This window comes from Ambystoma mexicanum, chromosome 2p (genome assembly GCF_040938575.1).
Source record: "Ambystoma mexicanum isolate Mex_15411 chromosome 2p, UKY_AmexF1_1, whole genome shotgun sequence".
Classification (NCBI taxonomy): domain Eukaryota; kingdom Metazoa; phylum Chordata; class Amphibia; order Caudata; family Ambystomatidae; genus Ambystoma; species Ambystoma mexicanum.
This window is the reverse complement of record NC_090923.1, coordinates 747,151,688-747,175,886: the sequence shown is the minus strand read 5'-3', so window position 1 is coordinate 747,175,886 and position 24,199 is coordinate 747,151,688. Positions and strand designations below refer to the sequence as shown.

General features: G+C 48.8%; 1 protein-coding gene across 1 annotated transcript in view; it reads right to left on the bottom strand.

The window, feature by feature from the left end:
- Positions 1-24,199, bottom strand: part of PRSS16 (serine protease 16) — a 422,739-nt gene that overhangs the window by 279,161 nt on the left and 119,379 nt on the right. The gene's annotated exons all lie outside the window — the stretch shown is intronic.

Here is a 24,199-nt window from a genome sequence, read left to right as displayed (position 1 = left end):
GAGTCAGATCCCCCACAAATATACAACTATATAATGGCAGAATATCAAGCAGCAGCACATTTCAATGCACAGACAACAAATACATAAGAATTGGGTGGAAGGCGAATATAAAAAAGCACCCTATGATGATAAAGTGCAAAGATGGTATGCTTTGTTACTATGCTTTTGACCCGTGCCGAAATCTTGAACATAGTAATTTCAAAGTGCTGTAGAGAAAATGTATAATATTTTGAAGTACAAATACGCTTGTCAAGAAGTTCGGTTTGCCCAACCAACCTTATACTTCAGGCACTTACGGGGACTAGGGATCTTTCTCTTGGCTCCAAATAATAACCAGACTTTTCTCATCTTCAAGCAGGCCATGGGAACTATCTGTACATAGCCAATAAGATTGCAAAACATTGTGGTGGAAGGTGGACAGATCAAATGACGTCTCCGGATAGTCCAGAACACCTTTTGATGAAGGTTGCCCGCTGCCAAAATCAGTTTTCAGAACAGCACTTAGAAAGGATATGCTCTAAAGGTGGATCTAAGATGACTTTGGTACAGTCCTCCCCCTCCGGAGCTTCTGCCCTCCCTTACTCATCCACCCATACCAGCTCCTCTGCTGCCCTGCACGCTTACTTTAACTCCACCCCTCCTCCCCCAACTGGGTGTCCTTTGTAGAATGTTTCCCATTGCTCAAACCTAGGTTTGTGCTTTATAAATCCCATGCATCTCGTGTATCCATTGAATGACAAGCCTAGGCTGAAGATTAGATTGGAGGACAAATTAAAGGGAATCCGATTGTACAGTTGTCCTTCTATGGGTGAACATGGTTGACTCAGTGTCTTATGATGGATTAGGATATGATGTGGCATTTATAACACGCCTGTAAACAAGTGTTTCTAAGCGTGACAAGACAAGGAAGGGGAAAAAACGGGGGACAAAATCACGCTCTTACTAGGCCTTGTGTCATTCAGATCGTGCAAGTGTATGGAAGAGGGAAGGAGAGAAGTGGAAGAGGGAAGGAGAGAAGTGCCAGGGGGGGAGGGAGGAGGAGGGGGAAGTGCAGTTAACTCACAAGTGCAGCCAGCGGGTGGCTCATAAGTGCAGAGAGATGGGACTGCAGAGTTGCAGATGCAGACCCTTAAGTGCTGGGGAGCCTGGAGGCAGTGTAAGGGCAACTTGACATGCAGGAGCCTGGGCCTCAAGTTCAGAGGGTGACCAGTGAGCGGAGCAGTCAGGTGCACCAGCTGGGGCGAGGGAGAGAGAAAGCAAAAAGGAAGGTCTTGAGTTGATTCCGGAACCAGAGGTGGTTCTGCTCAAGTTTGAGAGAGGCAGGGAGGCTGTTCCAGAGGGAGGCCACAGCCGAGGAGATCGATCTGCCCCCAACTCTTTGCTTGGAAAAGCGTCTGACCCTCACAGAGTTGGAGGTGGATGAGCTGAGAGCTCAGGAAGGAAGATATTTTGGAAGAGAACATTGGAAGTAGAGCGGTCCCAGGCCCCAGAAAGCCTTGTGGACGATGCAGAGGGTCTTGAACTTGATCCTAGCAGCCACAGGGAGCCAGTGAAGAGTGTTCAGAGCTGGAGAGATCCGATCCCTGGGCTTGAGGCCAAGGACAAGTCTTGCAGTCCTGTTCTGGATAAGTTGTAAAGGTCGAAGAGTAGAGGCAGGAAGACTGATCTGATCTTGTGGTGCAGAGCTTAGGAACAAGAGGTATTAATTGCAATCGCAGTCATTTTCTATGGAGTTTCCACGCTGTGGGGCGAGGTATACATACTTTTAATTCAATGGCACAGATCTATTCTTCTTCATGAAGAAAGCATTTTTTCAAAAGTCAATATTTTGGAGATTGCACTTTGGCCATGAGGGGGGGGGTGGAGGGAGTAATTTCAACCAAAAAAATCTCAAAACTTGCAGGACAAGGACTTGGTTTTTGCCCCGATTTTGAGTTTGTGTAACTTCTGCGGCTTGAAGCCTTATAGCCTCCCTGTACACCACAAAAAAGTGCTGTTTAAAACCATGGTTCCGCTGTTCTAGTGGAGCCTACAAAGATTTTCAGGGGATGCTGGGGGGTGCTGCAGCGCGGCTTCAAGATGGCCGCCGCCTGAAAAGCTCTGTCTAATGATTCAAATATCTTTTTAAAATCCTCCTTTTTTCTGCATGCAGACAGGCAACAAATGTGAGCATAGACAGCGGAGACCACCTAGCACTCAATATTCTGTTTGGAGAAGAGATGAGACCCTTGGTGTGAAACGACTCGCTTGGTTTCACAGGACGACCTCAGCGCCCCGCCGTGCTCCTGGGATTGAGCAGGCTGATATAGGATGCAAGACCGGTGCCCCCCCCGACTGCCCTGTGACTTGCAGCCGGCAAGAGTGGGGGTCTGCCCTGTCGAGAGGACTACTTGTCTCTGGGCTTCAGTGAGGTGCCCACCTCCAGTCCTTGGGGAAACGTTTATCATATTGCTGCCATCTGTGCCTGCGTCTCTGCTCCCGGTGCGGCCACTGCCGCTGGTGGATCTCTGGTGAGCTGACCCCCCCTTCCCTGCTGGGTGGGTGGTACAGCCGAGCTTGGTAGAAGCTGTGCAGAGTCCCTTCAAACACCTAGCAACTTGGCTGCCCATCAAGAGGATCCTTGGTTGGCGGAGAGATGCGTGGGCCGCCAGCTGGCACTTTTCAGTAATAACTTGGGAATCTCTTAGGTGCCGGGGGCTTTATCGGGGCAGCTGCCCGGGGCCCAGCATCAACCCAGGACAGCTGCTGAGCTCCACTCCTTTCGGCTCGGAATCCGCGACTAAGGAGGGGGAGTCAGTGAGGCTGCAAGTTTGAGTCGCCCGAGCACTGTGCGGCTGCAAGGTTGAGTAGCCCAAGCACCCGATGTGGATCTCCTTTGGGCTTTATCCCTCTCCACGACGAAGAAGAAATCCTGACATGGCCCTGCAGGGAGGGAGGAATATCACAATTGGCCATGGATTGGTAGAATAATAGACCTAACCTTTGTCTGCCCAGTCTGCTTCTGTGTGGTGCTTCCTTCATCTGTGGTCCGTTCCATGTTGCACTGTATTACAGACTGGAGGTCTCTGATCTACTACCTCCTACAGCTGTGGACATTGTGAAGTGGAGGAGCCCTGGCATGGGGTGACGAGCAGGCTTGTCATGGGCAACCCCAAGAAGCAAACCAAAATGGATATTTATGCCTGACCGAACCAGTCTGCACCTCCTCCCCCGACACCTCCTGGCCCCTCGCAGATTGATGTGAACACACTGAATCCCTGTTGGCTCTCAAGAACAGTACTGACAACCTAAGGGGCAAAGATTGATGCCCCAACGTGCAAGGTGGATGTCGCACAGGTGCAGATAGATAAGCTGTGTGGACGCATGTCAGAGGCCGAACAGAGTATTGGGCCGAGGAGGACAAGGTTGCGACACTGCAGAGAGCAATAGTATCACTACAGCAGGCAGTCAAACGTGTGGAAACCAAAAATGACTACTTGGAGGACAGATCGCACAGAAACAATATACGTATCCTGGGGGTCCCGGAGAAATGTGCTGCAAAGCTGATGTTCTTGAAGCCCCCCCAAAACCCCTCCACCTTCCACCCCCCGAGTATCTAACATGTTATTAGTGTAAACGGCAGACAGATCTCTGGCCGCCAAACCGCCCGAGTGCCCCTGAAATGCCCATCATCGCCAGAATATTAAATTATAGGGACAAAGGCACACTGCTTAGAGTGGCCAGGGAGAAGATGGACTTGCACTTTGGATCTGCTACAATTTGCCTCTTCCCTGACTTCAGTCCCCAGGTCCAGGAACAGAGAAAATCCTTTCAAGCTGTAAAAAATACTTTATGTAAGAAGGATGTTCGTTACGTCATGTCGTTTCCATTGAAACTGAGGGTTGCTCACAACAATAAAACCTGGTTCTTCACATCTCCAGGAGCAGCGGACCAGTTCGCATCAGAATTGCCTGCCTCCGATAGCCCCGCCAGAAGCCCAAACCGGTTAACTGTGGCAGATTATGGTACCCCTTGACACGAGGATACCCCTGGCTATTTTTAACAGGTCTCCATGACTTCTCTTGCCTGGTGCATGACCTATATGAGGGTGACTCGCCTGTCCTGTGGTGGATTGTAGGGGACTTCAACTGCAGGGGGGGAAATGCAAATATAAGTGGTGAGTCGTTGGACCAATGGAGTCCTGGTGGCTGCTGTCAGCACTCCATTACCTGCACCGTCGCTGCGTAATTGGGGGTTAGTAGTTAATTGTTGTTCTGTGGGTTCAATGTGCTTGCCGGTAAATGTTGGTTTCTGGCATGTGGAGGGGTGGTAGGGAAGTTAGTTATGTTACTACGGTACTACAGTTCTTATTATGAAACACATGTGATGTTCAGATTCCAGGGTTTTGGGGCCCGTGTATAATAGTAAGGAAATGTGTCTACCCATTAGGACTGGAATATGCAATGTTGCGAATATATGTAAAGGGCTCATGCGGGTGAATCATTATATATTATTTTCTGGAATATTCGTGGTCTCACCAACAGTAAGAAACTGTCAGGTGTTGAACCATGCTAAGCTTCACAGGTTAATGTACTCGGTTTACAGGACACTCACCCGTCTAGGGGGACAACACTACCAGCGGCTGCGGGTTGGGGAGGCCACAGATACGGTTCCTCCTATGCTACATACTCTAGAGGCATAGCTATTTATATTCATAATTCCTTACAGTTCAGGCTGCATGATAAAATCGTAGACAATGATGCCCGTTTCCTCACTGTGGCGGGGAATGCCTGGGCTTGAAAACTTCTACCAATTAACATTTATGCTCCCAATGTCGACTCCCCAGACTACTTCTATGAATGTACTGCTCGCCTGCAGGCATTCCCCTCAAACGAAGTGGTGTGGGTGGGAGACTTTAACGGTGTCCTATCCTTGGTACTGGATCGCTCTTTGATGTCCCAAACGGTTTTACCAGCAGTGGCTGTAGCATGGGCGGAGATTGCAGAAGATCTTAAACTGGTTGATATGTGGAGACACCTGAACCCAGGGGTTAGGGAATATTCATATTATTCCGGAGCACACAGCAGCACCTCCAGGACATATTACATCATGCTCTTGATGCCCCTAGCCAGGGTGGTGCAAACCTCTGAAATTCCTACCCAGGACGCCGTCTGCCCACTCTCTGGTGGTGGTGATGATCACCGACCAAGATTGTGTTCCGAGTCCACTTCGGTGGCGGTTCCGCTCACGGGCGTTGGAGAACGCAGTATTTTGTGAAGGGATTCAATGTGACATACAGGAATACTTCCTAATAAATGAGGGATCGTCCCTGACCCTAGAGTGATGTGGGAGGTGTTTAAGGTCTACTTACAGGGGTGCTGCGGCAATCGTGAAAGTGGTGTCCTGAAATCCCTATGTAGAACCCTACTGAAACTCGAGGGTGAGATAAAGGAGTTGGAACGGGAACTAATTAGGAGCCCAGGGCCCGAGATATCCAGGACTCTACGCGAGAAGCATCTGGAACACAATACGAAAAATTATCTATGGGGAAGGGGACAGGCCTAGCCGCACTTTAGCCTGGACAATACGAAAGGAGAGAAGTAGTGGGATAATACTAGAAGTAGAAGATCCCAACGGGAATCCTGTGAAGGACTCCAGAGAAGTGAATAAGGTGTTCCAAGACTACTATGACAGGCTATACTCGACACAGACATGTCACCAGGTGAAATTGGGCACTTTTTGCACTGTGTGACACTGGGTTGGTTGGATCCTGCCCAAGCAGATCTTTTGAATTCACCCCCGACCGAAGAAGAAATATGCAGAGTAATTGGCTAGTTTCTGTGCGGGACAGCCCCTGCCATGAACGGCATATCTGCAGAATTGTATAAAGAATATTCACATCTCTTGGCCCCAACATTTTTGCTGTATGTATGAATATTCCACATCAGCGGGAAGACTTCCAAAATACACCACAACAGCGCTGGTTACGCTTTTGCTGAAATCAGACAAGGACCCCAGACAGTGCACCTCCTATAATCCCTTGTCTCCGATAAACACTGGCAATAAGATCATGGCCAAATTACTGGCTGATGGGCTCCTCCTGCAAATGCAAGCTTTAAATCTCCCTGACCAGGCAGGGTTGCTCCCGGGTAGGTCCACACAGAATAATCGAAGACGACTATTTACTTTAATGCATAATATTGATGACAAGGTACCCATCATCGTGGCGGAACTCAATGTCGAAAAGGCTTTTGACCCTGTTGAATGGCCCTTTCTTTTCTAAGTCCTACGTCATACTGGTCTGGGTCTATGGTACTTGCAATGGATTTCCCTTTTATATACTGCTCCTCATGCAATGGTTCTGACAAACCGGACTATATCCAACTGTATTACTCGTACAAGAGGCACTCGTCAGGGTTGTCCCCTATCCTCCCTCCTGTTCGCCCTTGCGGTTGAGCCACTGGACTGTAGTACTAGGGAATTCCATGCGCACAGGGGTGTGAAAATACATTCACATATCTCGACAATCTCCCTATGCAGACGACATGCTGTTGTACATCAAACACCCTAAACTGAACTTGCGGTTGCTCGTCCGTGAGATCTCCTTGTTTGGGGACTACTCCAGACTAATAATAAATTGATCTAAGGCGGAGGTCCTGCCTCTTACATCGGTGGTTGGCCCAGGAGATATTGGCGAGGCCTTTCGATGGTCTCCTGCAGGCATAAAATATCTCGGTATTAAGGTGTCCACGTCCTCTTCTCACTTATAAGAAGACAATTATATGGCAGTATTGTTGCAATTGGAACGCAAGGTTGAACTGTGGATCCTCTTTCTGCTATCAGAGACGGCTAAGCTCTCATTGGTCAAGATGGGGATAGTCCTGAAGATGCTATATATCTTCAACAACGTGCCAATAATTACCCATTGCGGTTCTGGAAACAAGCTTGTGGCCTGCTGACCGAGCTGGTTTGGGTGGGAAGACAAGCTACGGTGGCTCTTGACACCCTGACCCTCTTTTGGGGAAGGTGGATTAGAATATCCAGATTTATATGCCTACTTTGTGTTATCGCAAATTCAATACGCCACTTTGTGGTGGCACCCCTCACCTGAACTTCCACAAATCATGCGGGATAAGGCCACAACCCAGCCAGATCATCTAAAGGGGATCATTTGGGGAAAGAAGAGGGTAGTTTGTTTGTTTGTTTGTTTGTTTATTTATTTATATAGCGCTCTTGACCCGGGGGTATATATGCGCTTTGAGCATCAGGTTACAGGTAAAAGACAATAGTACAGTATTAATAGGGCATAGATAATAGTATACAAACAATATACATACAATTGGACATTCAGGGTGCATACATATGTAGTAGGACGGTTATTTGTTGGTTAACCAGGAGATGACCTTAGTTCTGAAGGGTTGGAAAGTAGGTGTAGATTTAATATCCAGTGGGATGGAGTTCCAGAGTTGTGATGCCAAAGTTGGGAAGCTGGATCCTCCGGCTCTTTTAAGGGAGAATTTGGGAACTGTTAGTTGTAATGAGTTGGACGATCTGGTGGTTCTAGTGTTCTGTCTTAGTGTAAATTTGTTCGAGAGGTAGGGTGGGGCAAGATGATTAAGGGCTTTGTAAGTAAGGCATATGGTTTTCAAGTCTATTTTCTGTTGGATGGACAACCATTTGCAGGCAGTTCTGGTGGCGGAGATGTGTTCCCTTCTAGGAATATTGAGGGCGGCACGTAGTGCGTTGTTTTGTAGAACTTGCAATTTATTGATTACTGTTTTGTTGGCACCTACATAGAGGCTATTACAGTAATCCAGTTTAGATTGGATGAGTGCTCTGGCTAGGATGAGACAGTTGCTAGGGGAGATCAGTGGTCTGCAGGCCCTGATTAGTTTACCAGTGTAGGCCGTGGCTGAGGCGGTCATATTGATTTGTTTAATTAGGTTAATGTTCGTGTCTAGGTAGAAACCGAGGGTTTTTACACTCTTGGCGATGGGTATGGTGTTACCGTCAATAGTGAAGCTAGTGTAGCCAGGACAGAGTTTACTGATAGTGTTAGGTGAGCCGACAAAAAGCAATTCAGTCTTGTCATCATTCAGGCATAGGCCATGTGTGGCCATCCATGCCTGAATGATGGAAAAGACTTCATTGATCCATTTGGCGTCCTTGTTGTAGTTGCCTGATAGGGTGAGGAGTATCTGGGTGTCATCTGCATAGTTAGTGTAGGTGACACCCAGATTGTCCAGCTTGTCGAATAAAGGCTTGGTGAAAATATTGTAAAGGGTGGGTGAGACACAGGATCCTTGTGGGACACCGCAGGTGATGGGGATGGGGTCAGCCGCTGCTAGGGGGGAGAAGACCCGCATGGTTCTGTTGTCCAGGAAAGATTGGATCCATGTGACTGCAGAGTGGGAGAAGTGTGCTGCCAGAGACAAATGGTTGCACAAGATTTTATGGTCGACCAGGTCAAAGGCAGCGGAAAGGTCAAGGAGAAGAAGGATGGCAGCCTTATTTTTGTCTTTGAGTTCGTCTATCTGGCATTTGAGATCAACAAGGGCCGTTTCTGTCCCGTGTTGTGGTCGAAAGCCAGATTGGCGAGTTCCTAGTAGGTGATTGGCCTCGAGGTAGTCCTGAATTTGTAAATAAGCCACTCTATCCAAGATTTTTAGTAGGAATGGGACGGTGGTAATAGGTCTGTAATTCGTAGGGATGTCAGGGTTGAGAGTAGTTTTTTTTAGTAGAGGTAGGACCCAGGACTGTTTCAGATTGCTGGGGACCATGTTGTTGGCGAAGGACAGGTTTATTAATTTAGTGATAAATGGGGAGAGATCCCTAGCTGCATCTTTTATGATTTGTGCGGGGCAGCTGTCCCCCTTGCAATTCGATGGTTTAAGGGATGCTATAATTTTCTGAACCTCCAATATAGATACCTTTTTGAAGGTGAAGCCTGAACTAGTGGCAGTAGGTCGAAGGGGTGTGGGGATGGAGGTGGGATCGAGAGTAAGTTGTTGTCGTTTGTTGTTGATTTTGGATTGGAGCCCTGAGATTTTGTTGGCTAGGGCATTCTGGATCCCTGTGCACCAAGGTTTGTCCTTAGTGCAAGAGTCAGTGGGGGTAATGGGGTTTTCTAATTCCTTTAGTATGTTAAAGAGCTCTTTAGTACTGGAGCTTGCCTGGGAGATCCTAGTATTGAGAGAATCTTTCTTGGCACGTATAATCTCATTTTTGTAGAGGGTGGAGATGTTGGTGAGATTAGTTCTGTTATTTATGGAAGGCACTGATTTCCAGAGTGCTTCAAGTTTGTTTTTTTGTTGACGAAGGGTTTTGAGCTCCGGGGTGAACCATGTGTTCAGGTGCGCTTTGGGTATTCCTTTGCGCAGTTTCAGTGGGGCAATGATGTCAATGGCTTTGGCCATGGACTCATTGTAGGCATTGACCAGTTGGTTCAAGTCCGTTGTAACGGGTAGTGCGTTTAAAGTAGGGATCACCAGAGGTATTAGGGCTTCCGCTGTGATATTGCTCTTTTTCCTAGTAGGGCAGGCAGGTGCAATAATAGGCCTTTTATGTGCTGAATTGCTGGTAAGAATGTCAAACGGGAGGAGGTGGTGGTCAGTCCAGATAAGTTGTGTGGGATCTTCCGTAGTAATGTTGCAATTAAGGGTAGTTATCCAGTCGAGGATTCTACCTTTCGAGTGGGTGGGTTTGGAACAGAGTTGTTGGAGGCCATGCTCCTCTAATGCCATGGCCAGGGCAGTGGCTGGGGTGTCTAGGGGGTCGTTAAACCCGAGATTAAAGTCTCCGAGTATAATCAGTTGTGCTGAAGGTTTGGAGCTTTCAGCAACTAGTGAGGTGATGTCTTCCTCAAATGAGCCAGGAGGGCCCGGGGGTCGGTAAATTAAGTGCAGTGTAATAGTACTTTTAGGGGAGGTTTGAACTTTGACTGTAATATGTTCACAGGATTTGAGTGGGGGAGCAGAGGATAGTCTGATGTCAAGCGTGGACTTAAAGATAATAGCTACGCCGCCTCCTCGAGCGTTCGGTCTATCTGCTCTAAGGATGGTGTAGTTATCAGGTATGGCTAGGGTAAGAGATGGACCTGCAGCATCGTGCAGCCATGTTTCGGTTACCGCAAGGAAGTCCAGGTTGTTTGTTAGAATAATGTCTGCAACTTCTGTGGCATGGGCGACTAAAGATCTGACATTTAGGAGAGCTCCTTTAAGACTGGGATGGATGGTGTTGATGGGAGTTATAGTGTGAGGGTTGGTCTTATTGAGTGATTTGGCTGGGCCTTTGCTGGGTCTGTGGTGGGTTCTGGCGCCAAGTCTAGAGTTCCGATCGGAGGGGATGAGGGTAGTGTTACGGGAGTTAGTTGGGTTAGCTAATGTAGAGGTGTTGTAGTCGATGGTATGGCATGATGCTCTCGTGTTGATGGGGTTCTGCTTGTGGTCAGCTAGGTGAGTATTAGCTGCGACATGCGGAGCGTGTGCATGTCTATGGGTGGGATGGGCGGACTTGGTATCCGGGGGGAAGGCTGGTGTAGTGGGCAGGAATGGTGTAGGGCAGGTGATCGGGTGGTGTCTTGGGCAGGCGGGTCTGACTAAACCATTATTATGGGCTAGGTAACTGTTGCCAGTGCAGGGTATGTTACTTTGCATGACACAGAAAGGGAACATGATCGCAGTCAGGCAGAATAGCATGCTGGGGCTGAGGTGATGTACAGAGGGGTGGCGTGTAGGGGGCATTGGCGTTATAGGTGGGGCGCAGCACAATGCGAATGAGGTCTAGGCGACCATAGGGCACAACACAATGCAGGTGGGGTCTAGGCGACCTTGGGCACAACACAGTGCAAGTGGGGTCTGGGCGATCATAGGGCACAACACATTGCAAGTGGGGTCTAGGCGACCATAGGGCACAACACAATGCAAGTGGGGTCTAGGCGACCTTAGGGCACAACATAGTGGGGTCTGGGCGATCATAGGGCACAACACAGTGCAAGTGGGGTCTGGGCGACCATAGGGCACAACATAATGCAAGTGGGGTCTAGGCGACCATAGGGCACAACACAATGCAGGTGGGGTCTAGGCGACCATAGGGCACAATACAATGCAGGTGGGGTCTAAGCGACCTTAGGGCACAACACAATGCAAGTGGGGTCTAGGCGACTATAGGGCACAACACAATGCAAGTGGGGTCTGGGCGACCATAGGGCACAATACAATGCAGGTGGGGTCTAGGCGACCTTAGGGCACAACACAATGCAAGTGGGGTCTAGGCGACTATAGGGCACAACACAGTGCAAGTGGGGTCTGGGCGACCATAGGGCACAATACAATGCAGGTGGGGTCTGGGAGACCATAGGGCACAACACAATGCAAGTGGGGTCTAGGCGACTATAGGGCACAACACAGTGCAAGTGGGGTCTGGGCGACCATAGGGCACAACACAGTGCAAGTGGGGTCTGGGCGACCATAGGGCACAATACAATGCAGGTGGGGTCTAGGCGACCTTAGGGCACAACACAATGCAAGTGGGGTCTAGGCGACTATAGGGCACAACACAGTGCAAGTGGGGTCTGGGCGACCATAGGGCACAATACAGTGCAGGTGGGGTCTGGGCGACCATAGGGCACAACACAATGCAAGTGGGGTCTAGGCGACCATAGGGAACAACACAATGCAAGTGGGGTCTGGGCGACCATAGGGCACAACACAATGCAGGTGGGGTCTAGGCGACCATAGGGCACAACACAATGCAGGTGGGGTCTAGGCGACCATAGGGCACAACACAATGCAGGTGGGGTCTAGGCGACCATAGGGCACAACACAATGCAAGTGGGGTCTAGGCGACCTTAGGGCACAACATAGTGGGGTCTGGGCGATCATAGGGCACAACACAGTGCAAGTGGGGTCTGGGCGACCATAGGGCACAACACAATGCAAGTGGGGTCTAGGCGACCATAGGGCACAATACAATGCAGGTGGGGTCTAAGCGACCTTAGGGCACAACACAATGCAAGTGGGGTCTAGGCGACTATAGGGCACAACACAATGCAAGTGGGGTCTGGGCGACCATAGGGCACAATACAATGCAGGTGGGGTCTGGGCGACCTTAGGGCACAACACAATGCAAGTGGGGTCTAGGCGACTATAGGGCACAACACAGTGCAAGTGGGGTCTGGGCGACCATAGGGCACAATACAATGCAGGTGGGGTCTGGGCGACCATAGGGCACAACACAATGCAAGTGGGGTCTAGGCGACCATAGGGAACAACACAATGCAAGTGGGGTCTGGGCGACCATAGGGCACAACACAATACAGGTGGGGTCTAGGCGACCATAGGGCACAACACAATGCAGGTGGGGTCTAGGCGACCATAGGGCACAACACAATGCAGGTGGGGTCTAGGCGACCATAGGGCACAACACAATGCAAGTGGGGTCTAGGCGACCTTAGGGCACAACATAGTGGGGTCTGGGCGATCATAGGGCACAACACAGTGCAAGTGGGGTCTGGGCGACCATAGGGCACAACATAATGCAAGTGGGGTCTAGGCGACCATAGGGCACAACACAATGCAGGTGGGGTCTAGGCGACCATAGGGCACAATACAATGCAGGTGGGGTCTAAGCGACCTTAGGGCACAACACAATGCAAGTGGGGTCTAGGCGACTATAGGGCACAACACAATGCAAGTGGGGTCTGGGCGACCATAGGGCACAATACAATGCAGGTGGGGTCTAGGCGACCTTAGGGCACAACACAATGCAAGTGGGGTCTAGGCGACTATAGGGCACAACACAGTGCAAGTGGGGTCTGGGCGACCATAGGGCACAATACAATGCAGGTGGGGTCTGGGCGACCATAGGGCACAACACAATGCAAGTGGGGTCTAGGCGACTATAGGGCACAACACAGTGCAAGTGGGGTCTGGGCGACCATAGGGCACAACACAGTGCAAGTGGGGTCTGGGCGACCATAGGGCACAATACAATGCAGGTGGGGTCTAGGCGACCTTAGGGCACAACACAATGCAAGTGGGGTCTAGGCGACTATAGGGCACAACACAGTGCAAGTGGGGTCTGGGCGACCATAGGGCACAATACAATGCAGGTGGGGTCTGGGCGACCATAGGGCACAACACAATGCAAGTGGGGTCTAGGCGACCATAGGGAACAACACAATGCAAGTGGGGTCTGGGCGACCATAGGGCACAACACAATGCAGGTGGGGTCTAGGCGACCATAGGGCACAACACAATGCAGGTGGGGTCTAGGCGACCATAGGGCACAACACAATGCAGGTGGGGTCTAGGCGACCATAGGGCACAACACAATGCAAGTGGGGTCCGGGCGACTGGGTGCTAAAATGCCTGTACTATTAAAGAGGTGGCAGCAGTAATGCATAGAGGTGGCGGAGTTGGAAGCATGAGCGTATGTAGCAAACAGTTAAAGAACCGAGTTCAAATGTTTATGAGTACGGAGTAGCAGAGGACATACCAGAAAGCACAATAGTATAGACTAAGGGTATTCCTACTACTCACAAAAGATTAGGGTCCGTGGCCCCTGGCTCCAAACAGGCACCCAACAGGCCTTAGAGTGGCCTTGGAGCTGGCCGCCGGCGTGATCCGCCTGCCGGCGGTTACAGCTGATGTTAACGAGGCTCAGCCTCGGTTTCAGGCCGCGCTGCGCCCGGCATGCGCGAGTCAGGCGGCGTGTGGGGACAGGGTCAGGCAGGCCCTGTCCGTGTTCCTCGTGGTTCCTCTGCTGGGCTGGGGTGCTGGGGGGGCTCCTGCCCTCGCCCCACGATGAGGTAGTGCCCAGAGAAGAGGTGCAGCCGGTATATATTACACAATGGGCCTGTGATCATGCTATGCTGGAGGATAAGGGAAAAAGGGAAATTCCACCCAGAATATGCAATGTATGCTGTCCACAGGGTCGGGATAACACACAAGGTGGTGTTTAAGCACACTTTCAGAGACTTGGCGTTTACACTGTTCGGATGTGATACAAGGTTTATCTCTTGGGATGCAATAAAAGAAAAACAGTCCCTGGGATGCGGTGACAATGCTACTCTATTTCTCGGTTGAGGGAAACTCTCCGCACAGTATGGTCGACCTTCCCCGAACCTCTGGCACAGTCCCCCTTGATCCTCCAGGAACCATTAGGATGGTGTTGACCCTCTATAAATTAATAAAGCAGCAAAGGGTGGGAACACACTACATTTAGAGAAAAATGGGAAACATCCTTGAGGAGAGTTCTCCTGGAACAACAATGGCAGAAAATATGTATGTTATCACGAGAAATTCCCTTGAATAATAGGTATTGCTCAGTTTATTTTAAATGTGCACATCAGCTCGTTCTTACAACCGCCCGGTTGCATAAATACTATCCCGACAGATCGGCTGCGTGGCCAAGGTGTCAATTGACTGTGGAGGATGACATACAAATGGTATGCGAGTGCATACATATACATTCCTACTGGGAGAGGGTTCATGGAGTGAAGAAAACGATACCTGGCTCTTAACACTATAGAATGCTTTCATAGACTCGGAGTCTGGACTCCACCTTGGAAACCCCCTTGGCAAACAGCGAGGGGGCAAGATCAGGCTGAACTATCATATGGTATTGTCATGCGTTAACTGGCAGTTTGTGATGTTATAGTACCATACTTTCTTCGAGGGCGGGTTGTGGGGAGATTTATTAAGGTCTCTTTTGTCTTGTTTGAGAGAGCAACTATAGTTCCAACTTGTGTTTGTAAAACATAATAAAAACAGATTTTAAAAACTGAGATTTTCCCTTACCTGTTGGCGGAGGCCAAAACATGGTGCAGGGGAATTTTGCGACTGCCTACCACCCTGCCCCCCCCACCACCCAGCTGATTACCTGTGACCAGAACTTTTTGGGAAATTGGACGTATCCAGTTCGGGAGAAGACTACTCAAGCTAATTAGAAGGCAGATTGCATTACATCTGCTTTAACTACTTTTCTCTTCCACTTTACTTGGCACAGTTATGTTATGTTATTGCTTCTTGTAAAGCGCACTTTCGCCCGAAGCCATCATGGCGCTGGGAGAGAAGGAGATAGCCCCAGGATATTTAGAATAGAAACGTTTTAACCCGCCTTCTAAAGTCCAGATGGTAAGGAGTTTTCTTTATGAGTGGAAGATTATACCACAGAACTGCTGCAGCAAGAGAAGGGCCGGCCGCCAACCCGGTCTCTGTTGTGGTTTGGAACAACCAGTTGTTCAGAAGTGGCTGAGCGAAGGCGAGTAGGGCAGTAGCGCATGAATTTAGCTGGAAGGTATTCTGTAACCTGTCCATGAATGGCCCGGTGTACGATGCACAAGGTCTTGAATTCAACCCTCTGAGACACAGGGAGCCAGTGCAGATTCCGTAATCTGGGGGAGATGTGCGCTCCAAAAGGGGAGCCTGTAGCTACCCTTGCGGCCAAATTTTGCAGCCGCTGCAACCGTTTAATCAGGCCATTGGGTTGGGCCAGATACAGAGAGTTGCAATAGTCTATACGAGATAGAACCATAGCAGCAACCACGGGAGGGTGTAGCGAGGCCGGGATCAGAGGTAATACTCTTCTCAAAATTTTCAGCTGAAAATGACCAGCCTGACAGACCGCAGAGACTTGTTGGTCCAAAGACAGGGATGCGGATTAAACCACCCCCAGGTTTTTCGCTTTCTTAACCGGGTTCGGTAAGGGTACCAGGGAGGAAGGCCAGAAGGAGGACACCCAAAGTGTAGGATCGGGGGGATAGCCCACCACCATCACCTCAGTCTTGTCCCCATTCAGTTTGAACCCATTGTGGTTCATCCAATCTCCAACTGCAGTCAGGCACGACAACACCTCAGCCTGATCAAGATCAAATCTGATCAGTATCTGGGTGTCGTCGGCATAGGAGTAGAATCTGATGCCGAAGGAGCGGATGAGACACACAAGGGCTCATATATAGATGTTAAACAGAATAGGCGACAGGGAGGAGCCTTGGGGCACTCCACAACTGAGGTGACAAGGGACAGAAAGAAAAGGAGGCATCGAGAGGGTCCGAGTGCATCCGCAAGGAACGAGCCGAACCAGGCCAGTACCTGTCCAGATATACCAAACTGGGAGAGGTGAGATAGCAGGATGGAGTGGTCGACAGTGTCGAATGCCGCTGATGGGTCTAACAAAATCGGGGCACCCGCTCCACCTGCATCCACTAGTCTGGTCATATCGTGCAAGACGGCGACCAAGACACTTTCCGTGCCCCGACCAGGACGGAACACGGACTGAACGGGGTCCAGGAAATTAGTAGAAGATTCTAGAAAGGTAGATAGAAGGGGGGGGATCACCAGTGACTCTAAAAGTTTAGCCAAAAAAGGGAGGAGTGAGATAGGCCGGAAGTTGGATAGAATAGCAGGGTCCAAGGTTGGCTTTTTCAGAAGAGGGATTACCCTGGCGGATTTCAACTCCCGAGGGACGGATCCAGTTTGAAAGGAGTTAATAGCTTTGGTAATTTCTCATAACAAATCAGGGGCCATGTCTTTCATGACCCGAAGAGGAATAGCATCCGAGGGGGAGCATGATTTGATTTTTCCAATAGCCGTAAGGATGGTTTCCTCGGTATAAATCGGAAAGATGGACCAGGTATGAACAATGATAGGATCGGAAACAACGGGGAGAGGGAGAGGGTTATCATAGGTCTGGCCCTTGTCACGGCCTGAGCGATGGTCTGTCTGATAATGTCAATCTTTGAGATAAAAAAGTGAGATTAGAGCATCACAAAGCTCCTGAGTGGGTATGACAATAGGGGTGAGCCTCTCCACAGAGGCGAGATCCTTGATCGCAGCGAAAAGGGCCCTTGGCTGAGAAAGAGAGGACTCAATGTTAGTAGTAAAGTGTGCCATTTTGGCGGCTTTAATTTTAGCTGAGTAAGCAGTGGAATGTATTTTATATTGGGTTTTAAGGACAGGATCGTATGAACTACGCCATTTACGTTTTGACTGGCGTAGTTTGAGGTGCTCTTCTTTCAGAAGATTAGTGAACCATGGTTCAGGGGGCAATCTACGGGGCTGAATCAACCGGAGAGGTGCAACCATGTTAGCAGCTTCAAGGAAGGCTTCAGCCATAGAGGACACTGACACCATTGACTCGCGGCCACATTTGGCTTGATTCAAAGTGGCCAGATCGGAGGTGTCCACAGCACGCCAAGAACGTTGCCAGATTTTCTCTGTTGGATTTTTGACAGGTTTGCCAATGATTTCCAGTCTGCAAGAGACCAGAAAATGATCATACCAGGAGATAGGTTTGATGGACTGAAATGTGAGAAGTGATTTATGTGCGAATACCAGATCCAATATGTTGCCCAATTTATGGGTAGGGCTTTCAACATGTTGAAAGAGTTGAAGATCAGCCATACTGTCAGCAAACAGATCAAGAGCAGGGGGCCTGGGAGGACCGTATTTTAAGTTAAAGTCCCCAAAGGCCACCAGGTGACTATAATGAATTTGTAGATTAGCTACAAGGTCAGGACATTTCTCAAGAAAACTACTTTGAGAGAAGGCCGGAGGGCGGTATATGAGCAGGAAATGGCAAATGTCAGTAGATTGGCTCACACAAATGCTCAGGTATTTTTCTAACAGGATGTATGGGGCCGAGATAACCAGTGCTAGAAGAATTCCCAACCCAACCAGTAGGGAAAGTGGTGCCTTTTGGTGCTAGATTGGCTAAAGCAGCTCTGCTCCAAATACTGTGGTGGCCCTCCCCGGCCGCGACATGAACAGGCACAGACGGGCCTGCCTTAAGCAGAGGTGGATGGTCGTGGAGAATCCATCTCTATTGGAGACGTATCATCATGAATTTCTTCTATTATGTTGTCTTCCGGTCGAGTTTGTTCAAATGGAGCTACAACCTCCATCTGTGGTTTATCAAATGCATTAAGGTCACTTGCTTCACAGCTCACAGGGCTGGTTTGAGTTGGTCACTCTACTGGCATACTCGCGACTCTCGCCATCGTTGGAGGTGTTTTAGGTGGTGTAGGCTCAAGGTTGGGGGAAGCAATGGGTCCAAAGCTTTCCTGAGGTTTGTTCATCTTCATCCAATTTATTGAGTTTGTGTGGTGTCTGCTGTCCACATTTAAGGAATTGGGAACTTCTGATTGTTTTTCAGCCATGCGCGCTGTTTGATTGTATTTGAGAATGCCCAACGCTTCACGGGCCAGATCGGCCAATAATCTTTTGTCCTCACTTATTTCTTTTTTGGTCAGCTAGTTCTTTAATAGACGCATCAATTCTGCGTATATTGTCCCCTATTTTTTATTTCGGATCAACATTGTCCAGTTCTCCAGTTGTAAGTTTAGAATTCATTAGCTGTGAGAACTGAGAGATCTTTTATGTTGTCATTGATTTGCTCATATCATTTCATCATAGGAGCAATTGATATTGAAAGGGAGGACATTATATATGCCCAATGTCATTTAAGACTTCTTTTACAAGAGTTGCTTTAGAGTATTCATTATCAATTTGAAGCTTATCTGGTTTGTGTTGTAGCCGTCGTCCTTTTGGATACTCGCGTTCCATAACTGAGGATTCTGAAGAGAATTCATCTGTAGATGATGAAGAATTACAATCTGTTTCTTGATGTTTGTTTTTATCTTCATTTGCAAGGTCTTTCAGCTGAGGACTCGTGGAGTTTATTGCAGGAGTTGAGCAAGCTGTTATTTTGAGGCATCTGTCTCTGTTTTGTGAACAGAATACTGCTGGCAGCGGACTTCGCTCAATTCATCGTCTTTTTCTTGACCCAGCAGGCCATTGTGCAATTGGACTGCTTGGAGTGGCATTATTCATGGATGATGGGGGTTTATTCGCCGACTGTCTATGTTGTGTTTTTCACATAAAACGTCCGTTGCTGCCTCTTTGATGTTTAATGCGCCATTCATTTGAGTGAAGTCCTGTAATAATTTATTCACTATGGCCAGCAAATCACGCTGTTTCTTAGGATTTGGGCTTTTGTCACACGGATCAAGTGATGGGTTAGTGATGTTCATTTGAGGCATGGACTCTTCATTTGATTGAGTGTTTAAAGTCAATTCCTTGTGTTCCAATGCGTCAATTTTGTTATGGCACGACATGGGCGTTGCAACTTGACCGGAAATTGCGATAGGATGCTGAGAAGCACTACTCTCAGGCCAAGACACGGCAAGTGCGTTCAATTGAGAATGTATTGAAAGAGGTGTTGCAGTATCAGCCTTTGTTGAAAAATTGACACTTTCCATCCAGCTCACACTCTCAATCCAGGCAACAATACTATCCGAGGTGAGACACTGCAGCCTAAAAGTTTGTTGGCTAGGCACTTCACTGAATTTTTTAACTTCATTACTTCAAACCACGCCATAGCAACCGATGTAGACACACGATCTGCGCCCCTCAAAATTTTCAATTCAACATCAGAGGGAGTTTTCATAGTGTGGCGTGAGTAGCTGTAGGGTAACTTGGCATATGGAGGAAGAAACTCAAGGGGTGATAATGGAGTTACGTCTCGTTCTACATTTTTCGGGCTCAATGAGTCTTGGGCTGATAACTTGCGCAGCTTCTGATGTCACAGCTAGTGTATGTTATTAATGCTGCTCTTCTGATTATTTGGGTGAAGACATTCTGTATTGTTTCTGTTTACATTGGAAATTAAGTTTGAAGTGAACAGTACATTATCATCAGTGGTCGCATTGTAGTTCATAGCTAAATTAGCAGAGTTATCCAAAGCGCTTACAAGTTCTGTATCACTTACATGCAAGGTGCCGGTCCCATTTTTTAAGCAGGCTTGGGTTTTCAAACGCGTCAACTCCACTTCCGCCTGCATGCCGCAATTGTAATCGAGTGAGGGGGTGGCGCTGTTGTTTCCTCGGATGTGCCCAATTATGTCCCATAGTAGAAGGAAGTTATTCGACAGCAGGTCTGACTCTGTCCTCGTGAGCCTCCAGATACGCGCCGCTCCACGGGCTACCAGAGTTTTTCAAAGGAGAGACCGGCCAGAAGCAGTGAGCAGACCACAATTTTTCCACAGCAGCGTTATGACTCGCAAGACTCTATTTGTGCAATTGTCCGCAGGTACTGTTAGCAGAGCTCACCGTGTTCTTTCAGAGTTGTCCTCCGCTGCACCCGATTCGTCACAAATACACTCAGCACCCACGCACCCCAGCGCCAAACAGCCACAAAAGAGCCTCTGCCCTTTACACCGCCCGGCTTCACCAGAGCAAATTGTTGTTCTCATAGGAAACCACAAGTAAAAGGAGTTTCCCAAAACACGGTGTAAAGATTTGCACTGTCTCATATGCCCTTGGTATGTCAGTTAGATAGTGGGTGAACAGGGGCAGAGCTAATATTAGTAGAACCCTGTATTAGTTTATATTTCTTCAGAGATCCAACCACTGCCATCCAGTGCAGCTAAACCCATCTAATAGAAGAGAACAGAATAAGTGCTTTTATCAGGCTCAGCGCTATTCTTCTTTCCTCCAATTTAGATTGTATCAAAGGAGGTGCTTTAATCAATAAGAACAAGATATGATGACTCCCAGGCTTTTGCCACCACTATTCTGGTCACAGTTTGAGGCAACATAGGCTTACTATGAAGAAAGAAAGATCGCGTAATAGGCGCGTAATAGGCAGCAAACTTAATTGCTCTATCCAGTGTTCTAATTGTGGTAAGATATTGTTTGAGGAAAGCTTCCGAAATGGGTAGAACATTCTGATTATTCTAGAACAACCTGGCAAATTCCATTTTCCTTCCTTATGGATTGGGATCAAGTAACTTCCATCCAAGCCACAAGAAGTTACCAGGGTGTATCGAGTTCGATCCCTTCAGTCCATTAATGTAGTGTTACATTCCTACAATATTGATCAAGGTTGAGCATCCATCTCTTCTCCTGCTCATTATTTCACAATTCTATAAAATCATCCACCCATACACTATGTGAGGCCTGAAAGATTACCCCAAAGTGTACATCATTTTAAAACTGTGGTTTCACATCTTTAGACTCCTTTCACCCAAAGTGTGATTGCCCTAATGCACACCAAGTCCTCTAATGGCTCGGTCTTCGACTTTTCATAAGTGGCCTTCTCATTTCCAATCCTTTCTTCTCATGACGCATATGGCTTCTTCCAATACTTGATTTGAAGGTTCAGTAATTTCCTTTCCCATCCTATTTCTCAATTAAGGAGGCTATCTGGCTTGCCTGGAATGTAGCCCTCGGTAGACGGCCTACCTGAAGGTGCCCACTGATCATTTATACATTAAATGCCTGCATTAGTTTAGTCCAATTTCTCCCTCTTGTGTCATTGCCAGGATTAGTGGACACAGACTCTCAAACTGCATTCACTTTAGCCCCATCTTCATCATTTCCAAACTGCATCCGTCACTTTGCATTTAGGACTCCTATCGCTTAAGTTGTGGTCGTACGCTACATTTTGTGTTAGAAGGGCCTCCAAACCTTACCAAAATATTGCCATGGAGTTGAAGGGCGTATAAAGTCACCATACATAGGCCTAGCAGGCTTTCTCAAACGGCACAATCCCACTCTTACTCCCAGTATCTGAGGAGTATGTTCGTCTGTGGAAATTTCTTACACTTAACCATAGTATCTATTGCATTTTTACTCCAACGCCCAAGTTAGAACAGTACTACATCGCACAGCGATAAAAATGTCATAAAATCATCATACAGCGAATTTTCCCTAATTTCTGTGATGGTCCATGATCTAATTAATGATCAACTCTCTAGAACTCTCACCTTTGAAGACATGTAAGCAGATTTTATTGTAACGGCCCAGGTATCCATGACCAATCTTGGGGGTTTTGCCACTCATCCTCTAGGTCCCTAATCCCCCATTTTACTTCTGTTAACACAAATGAATAATCTTGACCAGTTTTTAGAGCAATTAATCCTCATGCCTGCTCTAGTACACATGGTTGTGAGAAATGTCCTTCAATTTCTTCCGCTCCATCTTCTCTGGAATGGGTACAAATATGTCAATATCATTCAACCTGAACACATCCTCAAAACCCCAAAATATTCTATGAGAAATACATAGCACTTTAAAAACAACTTTTGTTGCTAGGAAGCCTGTGGAGTTCAGCGCGCCCGAGTGGCCGATTAATAATTTCCAGTTTGAGTACATAGGCAAGCTGCTGTGTTTTGCAGTCTTTCGTTATGCCTGGAAATTGTTGGGACAAATGATCAGATGGATTCCCAAAATCCACTTGGTGGTGGATTTTAGGAAGCCAACCTGTTATGGTGAACAGGGAAACATTGACACAACAGGCGATCTTCAATGTACGAACAAAGGAATAGGCCCTGAATAGCTTCCGTTAATGCAAGAAAGCTGAAAATGGAGGAGCAGGTGCCTTGTAGTACAAGCTGAAGATCCTTGTGACAAATCCTCGTCGTAGTCACTTCTCCCCTGGGGGAGGGGCCCTTCCCATGAGGCCAGGGAGGCGAGACTGCAACTCGATAGTCCCCCTGGCGGTGTTACTCAGCGGGTGGATCTAATGGGGAGGGAAGCCCCCCTATGGGATTAGTGACGACCTGGGGAGAACATGGTATTCCTATGTCCCACGTTACATTAACCCAACTTCCTCACCAACACCATCCCTAGTGTTCCCATCTGTTTCCTAAAAAACAGTAAGGTAGGAAGTACTGGGACGAGGAAGTGTGTGGGCTCCTTAAGGGACCTATATCCTTTATGTACTAAGATGAGGAAGAGAGCAACTGACTCACTGGGAGTCCTCAAGATCAGTACTGGAACGAGGAAGAAGGGCAGAAGCATAAAGATCACCTCGGGGGCGTGGCTTGGAAGCCATGTGAAAGGACGTGCCTGAACGGGAGCTCCCGTTGATCCGTACATAATCCGACTGATACCGCGCTAGGACCGCTGTGATTTGGCGAAGATTGGAAGACTGTGTACATGAAGTCCGGCTGCACGCGAAGACACACTTTTATACGGGTTCGTAGTGCGCACGGATACTTAAGAGCCGAATGAAGCACTGGCGGCGAGACCTCGCCGGACGACAAAATGGCCGCCGCCGCTTGACGAGGGGACAAAGGAGCGGTAGATTGGGACCACAACATACGTGCGCCCTCTCGGCGGTACGAAGGGGGCAGCGCGACCCTGCCCATCTGGAGGGAGCGCCGGACAACAGCGGTGCCTGAGACTACTGGGCGAGCTGGGACTCTCAACAGAGTCGTGGTGTATGGGCACAGTGCCTCCCTGGCCTGGACCGGAGCGCGGCCAGAGGGACGCTCCTGACTGGAGATATGTCTAACAAGCTTCTGAGGGCGAAGAATAAACAGCCCACGCTCGACGACTACGCCAAGACGTCGCCCAGCCTGGAGGGCGCCAGGAGCAAGGATAAGGCTCAGACAAAGGAGATGGCCGCCGGTGGTGGTGGTGCGAACCAGGAGGTCCTCGCTGCGATCGCGGACCTGAAGGCGACGTGGGAGACCAAGCTACAACTTGCTGTGGCCGAATTGAAAACTGCGTTGGAACTACAGGTTGGGGCGGTGCAGGAGGACGTGAACCTCCTGAGGCAGGATGTGCGAGCCCTGGCTGAGCGCACAGAAACTTTGGAAAAGGAGATGGGCCCTACTGTAGCGAACTGCACCGCACATAAGTGCGCTATCCATGCCCTGGTGCAGCGGGTGGGCAACTTGGAAAGTAGGGCTGAAGAGGCGGAAGGACGTGCCGGGAGAAACAACGTTCGCATCGTGGGCCTGCCGGAGGGGGCTGAAGGCCAGAATCCCACAGAGTTTATTGAGAACTTGCTGCTGCAGGAGATCACTGGGGGAGCCCTGTCGCAGGGGTTTGCGGTGGAGAGGGCGCACAGGGCCGTGAGCAGAAGACCACCGCCGGGGAACCCACCTAGGCCTGTGATCGCCAAGATCCTCAATTATCGGGAAAGGATCCTTGAGCACTTTCATAAGGGGGGCACTATACGGCGAGGAGAGGCGACCATTACTGCTTACCCCGATTACACCTTGCAAGTGCAGAGCAGTCGCATGAACTTTGGGGCGGTCAAGAGGCGATTGCGGGCAGCAGGGTACAAGTATATGTTGCTTTACCCGGCCAGATTGAAGGTTTTCTTCAAGACTAAGATGCTGTTCTTTGACACTCCGGAGGAGGCCATGGAATGGCTCGATGCACAAAACTGTCCTCAGGAGCCAGATGAGCGGACAGCGGATGGAA